This window comes from Cebus imitator, unplaced genomic scaffold, assembly GCF_001604975.1.
Source record: "Cebus imitator isolate Cc_AM_T3 unplaced genomic scaffold, Cebus_imitator-1.0 Scaffold165, whole genome shotgun sequence".
In the NCBI taxonomy this organism is placed as follows: domain Eukaryota; kingdom Metazoa; phylum Chordata; class Mammalia; order Primates; family Cebidae; genus Cebus; species Cebus imitator.
In genome coordinates this window covers 3,215,513-3,222,779 of record NW_016107480.1, presented here as the reverse complement: position 1 = coordinate 3,222,779, position 7,267 = coordinate 3,215,513, and positions in this window count along the sequence as shown.

The following is a 7,267-nucleotide window of genomic DNA, read 5'->3' as shown; positions in this document are numbered from 1 at the left end:
AGGCAGTTGATCACTCTTGTCCAGGCTGGAGTGCAGTGGCGCAATCTCGGCTTGCCGCAGCCTCCACCTCCCAAGGTCAAGTGATTCACCTGCCTCAGCCTCCCGAGTAGCTGGGATTACGACACCCTTTGGTAGAGATGCCGTCACAACCGGCTAATTTTTATATTTTCATTAGACGTGGAGTTTCACCATGTTGGCCAGGCTGGTCTCAAACTCCTGACCTCAGGTGATCCGACTGCCTCAGCCTCCCAAAGTGCTGGCATGAACCACCGCGCCCAGCCTATTAATTGAATTTTTTAAAGCATTCTTTAACAAGTTAAGGAGAAAGGCTAAGCAAAAGCTCAAAACATCGTTTGCCTACATGGCGTTTGGGACTCTGAGAATGCTGAGCAAATATTTGGTGACCACTGCTGGTGTGCCCTGCACTCTGTGAAGCAGAACTTGCCTTGTCTCTGTGACCATGTGCTTCTGCAGACACTAGAGAATTCTTACACTGAGGAAGTGACAAGTCTGATTCCTTATAAGGGTTACAGAGCCAATACATCTAATTCTGAAATCTGGTGATTACCTCCCAACTTCTAGATGCTGCATTTCTGGTAATGCCACCTAGGAGCAGATTTGGATTTTTTGACCGCTATGTCACACTGTTAACTCTGAACTTACCCTTTAAAACCCCAAAGTGCTATATATTGTGCACACACAAAATTAATATGAAACGGTATGAAGTTTAAAAAAGAAGAGGGGAAACATTACCTGCCCACTATGCTATTCACCCCAGAGATGACCACCGTTCTCAGTTTTCTTGTATTATCCTTCCAGTCATTTTCTAGACACATATCTGTGCATGAACATGTATATTTTATTTTCATTGTTTTGAGACAGAGCCTTGCTCTGTCACCCAGGCTGGAGTGCAATGGCACAATGTCAGCTCACTGCAAACTCTGCCTCGCCAGTTCAAGTGATTCTCCTGCTTTAGCCTCCCAAGTAGCTGGGATTACAGGTGCCTGCCACCACACCTGGCTAATTTTTGTATTTTTAGTAGAGATGGGGTTTCACCATGTTGGCCAGGCTGGTCTCGAACTCGAGACCTCAGGTAATCCACCCACCTCAACCTCCCAAAGTGCTGGGATTACAGGCGTGGGCCAGCGCGCCCAACTTATTTTGTTTTTTTGTTTTTTGTTTTAGAGACAGAATGTCACTCTTGCCCAGGTTTGAGTACAGTGGTACCTATCGTCAGTCACTGCAGCCTCACACTCCTGGGCTCCATTGATCCTCCCGTCTCAGCCTCCTCCTGAGCAGGTGGGACTAATAGGAGTGCACCACCAACCCTGGCTACTTCTTTCTATTTTTGTGGAAATGAGGTTTTGTAATGTTGCCCAGGCTGGCCTCAAACTCCTGTCCTCAAGCAATCTTCCCATCTCAACCTCCAAAAGCACTGGGATTACAGGTGAGCATGTGTGTGTTAACATGATTTAATATGTCATACCATATATGTTGATATGAAGCTTTTTATCACTATATCAGACGTTTGTCCATGTTAGTACTTATGGGTCATGTTCATGCTCTTCAAAGGCTGCGTGGCATTCCAGACTTTTTTTATTTAAAAAAAAATTTTTTTTTTTTTTGAGATGGAGTCTTGCTCTGTTGTCCAGGCTGGAGTGGAATGGAGTAATCTTGGCTCATTGCAACCTCTGCCTCCCAGGTTCAGGCAATTCTCATGCCTCAGCCTCCCAAGGAACTAGGATTACAGGTACCCACCACCACTTCTGGCTAATTTTTGTATTTTTGGTAGAGATGGGTTTTCACCATCTTAGCCAGGTTGATCTTGAACTCCTGACCTCAGGTGATCCACCCTCTTCAGCCTCCAAGAAGTGCTGGGATTACAGGCATGAGCCACTGTACCCGGCCTTAAAATGTATTTAATAATTTACTTAGGTGATTTCCTGTTTGAGAGGTAGTTTTGTTCATTTTGCTATAAAAATATATATATTCTTGTGTGATATAATTCTCATAACAAAGTTTACCATTAGTAACGTTTGATAACATCCATGGTGTTGTATAACCATCACTTCTGTCTGGCTCCAGAAGACATTTCTGTCACTCCAAAGGAAAACCCTGCGTCTGTCCATAAAGCAGTTCCTTCCTCTCCCGACACCTTGCAGTCCCTGCTGTCTGCTTTTTTTGTCCCTGTGGATTCACCTGTTCTGGATGTTTCCTATAAATGGAATCATGCAACTTGTGGCCTTTTGTGTTTAACTTCTTTCACTTAGCAAAACATTCAGGGTTCGTCCAGGTTATAGCATGTATCGCTACTTCATTCCTTCTTATGTCTGAATAATATTCCATTGTGTAGACATACCATGCTTAGTCATTCATCAGCAGATGAGCATTTGGGCTGTTTCTATTTTTAGGCTATTGGAATGCCAGGTACTGTTTTAAGTGCTTTACATGAGTATTCTATTTTGGGTTTTTTTGTTTGTTTGTTTGCTTGTTTTTGAGAAGAATTTTGCTCTTGTTGCCCAGACTGGAGTGCAATGGCAAGATTTCGGCTCACTGCAACCTCCGCCTCCCGGGTTCAAGCAGCTCTCCTGCCTCAGCCTCCCAAGGAACTGGGACTACACGTACACACCACCACCCACGCCCAGCTGATTTTGTACAAGGTTTCTCCATGTTGCTCAGGCTGGTCTTGAACTCCCAACCTCTGGTGATCCACCTGCCTCAGCCTCCCAAAGTGCTTAGGATTACAGGCGTAAGCCACCGTGGACATCACTACCTCATATTGTATATGTATTCTCTTTCTCCCCCTCCAGAACGTAAGCTCAGTGAGGAGAGGGATGGGGCTTTGTATTGTTCGTTATTGTGCCCCCAGTTCCTGGAATTATGCCTCGTAAATAAGCACTTCATAAATATTTGAATGAAAGATTATTTTGCAGATGAGTAGTCTGAGGTTTAAAAAACATTTTTTTAATACCCAAAGGTCACACACAGTGTCAGCTCAAAGGCTTTTTCCCATGTGGTGTCCTCATCTTATATATATTTTGGTTTGCTTTGTTTTTTTACCCTTTTGCATTTCATCATCTTTAGTTCCATGTCAACTCCTGTTTACCCAAAGTTTGGGAGCCTGATTTCTGTCATCCAACATAGCTGCTGTCCTACCCAGGGATCTGCATATTTGATGAGCAGGTAGCCAAGCCTATAGTGATAAAAGCCAGTGACAAAAGCTGAACCAAACAGTACAAAGACACATTCCTTCTTTCAGACAGACTACTGATGGGGGAAAAGAAGTAGCAAATAAAACAAGAACTGTCCATCTACAAAAGCAATTTAAAAATTTAGACGAGGCTGGGTGCAGTGATTCACACCTGTAATCCTAGTACTTCGGGAGGCCAAGGTGGGTGGATCAGTTGAGGTCAGAAGTTCGAAACGAGCCTGACCATGATGGTGAAACACTGTCTCTACTCAAAATGCAAAAATTAGCTAGGCTTGGTGGTGTGCACCTGTAATCCCGGCTACTCAGGAGGCTGAGGCAGGAGAATTGCTTGAACCTGGGAAGTGGAGGTTGCAGCGAGCCAAGATCATGCCACTGCAATCCAGCCTAGGGGACAGAGTGAGACTCCATCTGAAATAAATAAACAAATAGGGGACAGTTCCAAGATGGCCAATTAGGAGTAGCTCAGGATTACGGCTCCCAGCAAAAGCGCAGAGGGTGAGTGGACGCCGCATTTCCAGACGGATTTTTATTGCCCACAGACCAGGAGATTCCCAGGCAGAGGAGCCCCATGGGTCACCAACGCGGCCGTTTTGGCCGGCACAGCAGTTCTCCATACAAAATACACAGGTCCGGGCACCATTTTAGCTGGCGATTGGAGCTCTGGGAAGACAGTCGCCCATTCAACTGATAGAAAAGGGGACTAAAACAGGGAGCCAGCCCAGGAGATTCCCAGGCAAAAACGCGACACGAATCTCAGCGCCGCTGTTTCAGCCGACTCAGGCACAGTGGGTCGCAGCAAGGGAAATCACACAGATCCTGGTGCATTTTCAACAGGCGACTGGAACACCTGGGAGACAGTCAAGCGTTCAACTAAAAAGAAAAAAAAGGCCCTGAGGCAGGGAGCCAAGTGATCAGGCTCAGCTGGTCCCACTCCCCCAAAAATCAGCAATCTGAAACACTCTGGACTGAGAGTTTCACAGCAAGCACAGCTGAACCCGGGATGGTCCAGCCCTCTGGGGGCGGGGGTGTCTGCCATTACTGAGGCACTCCACCACTACAGAGGTAGTCCACCATCGCTGAGGCAGCCTTCCTTTGCCAAGGCAGCCTGCCACTACACAGAGAGTCCACCACTATAGAGGTGGGCCGCCATTGCCGAGGCAGTTCTAACTATACCCATATAAACAGGACTGCAAGGAAGTTCACATGGCAGCTGGGCAGAGCCCACAGCAGCTCAGCAAAGCCTCTGCAGGCAGACAGTGACTAGGCTGCCTCCTCGCTGAGCAGGGCAGCCGTGAAAAAAGGCAGCAGCACAACAGAAACTCATATATAAAGCCCTAACTCCCCAGGACAGAGCACCTGGGAGAAAAAAGGGGGGGTTTGTGAGTCCTGCTGCAGCAGACTTAAACGTACCTGCCCAGCAGCTCTGAATGAACATCAGAACTCACAGCTCAGCACTTGAGCTCCTATAAAGGACAGACTGTCTCCTCAAGCAACTCCCTGAGCCCCATATATCCAGAGTCACCTCATAAAGGAGAGCTCAGACTGACATCTGGCGGGTATCCTTCAGGGACAAAGATAGCAGAAGAAGAAACTGGCAGTGACCCTTACTGTTCTGCAGCCGCTGCAGGTGATCCCAGGCAAGCAGGGCCTGGAGTGGACCTCAGCAGTCCCACAGCAGACGGGCCTGACTGGTAGAAGGAAAACTAACAAACAGAAAGAACTTAATCATCAACAAACTGGACGTCCACTCAGAGCCCATTCTGAAAGTCAACAACTACAAAGATGACAGGTGGATAAATACACAAAGATGGGAAGAAACCAGCACAAAAAGGATGAAAATACCCAAAACCAGAATACCTCTTCTCCTACAAGGGATCACGACTCCTCACCAGCAACGGAACAAGGCTGGATGGAGAATTAGTGTGATGAATTTGCAGAAACAGGCTTCAGAAAGTGGGTAATAAGAAACTTCTGTGAGCTAAAAGAACATGTTCTAACCCAATGCAAAGAAACGAAGAACGTTGAAAAAAGATTTGATGAAATGCTAACGAGAATAAACAACTTAGAGAAGAATATAAGTGAATTGACGGAGCTGAAAAACACAACACGAGAACTTTGCAAAGCATACACAAGTTTCAACAGCCGAATTGACCAGCAGAAGAAAGGATATCAGAGGTTGAAGATCAACTCAATGAAATAAAATGAGAAGGCAAGACTAGAGAAAAAAGGGTAAAAAGGAATGAACAAGGTCTCCAAGAAATATGGGACTATGTGAAAAGACCTAATCTATATTTGATAGGTGTACCTGAATGTGATGGAGAGAATGAATCCAAGCTGGAAAATACACTTCAGGATATTTTCCAGGAAAACATGAATCCAAGCTGGAAAATACACTTCAGGATATTTTCCAGGAAAACATCCCCAACCTAGCAAGACATGTCAATATTTAAGTCCAGGAAATACAGAGAACACCACAAAGATATTCCTCAAGAAGAGCAACCCCAAGGCACAAAATTGTCAGATTCACCAAGGTTGAAATGAAGGAGAAAATGCTAAGGGCAGCCAGAGAGAAAGGCCGGGTTACCCACAAAGGGAAGCCCATCAGACTCACAGCAGATGTCTCTGCAGAAACCCTACAAGCCAAAAGAGAGTGGGGGCCAATATTCTACATCCTTAAAGAAAAGAACTTTCAACCCAGAATCTCCTATCCAGCCAAACTAAGCTTCATAAGTGAAAGAAAAATAAAATCCTTTAGACAAGCAAGTACTCAGAGATTTTGTCACCACCAGGCCAGCTTTACAAGAGCCCCTGAAAGAGGCACTAAACATAGAAAGGAACAACCAGTACCAGCCACTCCAAAAACGTACCAAATGGTAAAGAGCATCAACACAATGAAGAAACTGCATCAACTAATGGCAAAACAGCCAGCTAGCATCGAAATGGCAGGATCAAATTCACACATAACATTATTAACCCTAAATGTAAATGGGCTAAATGCCCCAATCAAAAGACACAGACTGGCAAATTGGATAAAAAGCCAAAACCCATCGGTGTGCTGTATCCAGGAAACCCATCTCACATGCAAGGATACACAAAGGCTCAAAATAAAGGGATGGAGGAAGATTTACCGAGCAAATGGAGAGCAAAAAAAAGCAGGAGTTGCAATTCTCATCTCTGATAAAATAGACTTTAAAGCAACAAAGATCAAAAGAGACAAAGAAGGATATTATATAATGGTAAAAGGATCAATGCAACACGAAGAGCTAACGATCCTAAATATATACGCACCGAATACAAGAGCGCCCAGATACATAAAGCAAGTTCTTAATGACTTACAAGGAGGCTTAGACTCCTACACAATAAAAGTGGGAGACTTTAACACCCATTGTCAATAATATTAGAAAGATCAATGAGAGAGAAAATTAACAAGGATATCGAGGACTTGAACTCAGACCTGGAACAAGCAAACCTAATAGACATTTACAGAACTCTCCACCACAAATCCAGAGAATATACATTCTTCTCAGCACCACATCACATCTACTCTAAAACTGACCACATAATTGGAAGTAAATCACTCCTCAGCAAATGCAAAAAATGGAAATCATAACCAACAGTCTCTCATACCACAATGCAATCAAGTTAGAACTCAGAATTGAGAAACTAACTCAGAATTGCAGAGCTTCATGGAAACTGAACAACTGGCTCTTGAATGTTGACTGGATAAACAATGAAATGAAGGCAGAAATAAAGATGTTCCTTGAAACCAGTGAGAACGAAGACACAACATACCAGAATCTCTGGGACACATTTAAAGCAGTATCTAGAGGAAAATGTATAGCAATAAATGCCCACATGAGAAGCAAGGAAAGATCTAAAATCAACACCCTATCATCGAAATTGAAGAGCTAGAGGAGCAACACCAAAAAACCTCAAAACCTAGCAGAAAATAAGAAATAACTAAGATCAGAGCAGAACTGAAGGAGATAGAGACACAAAAACCCTTCAAAAAATCAATAAATCCAGGAACTGGTTTTTCGAAAAGATCAGCAAAAT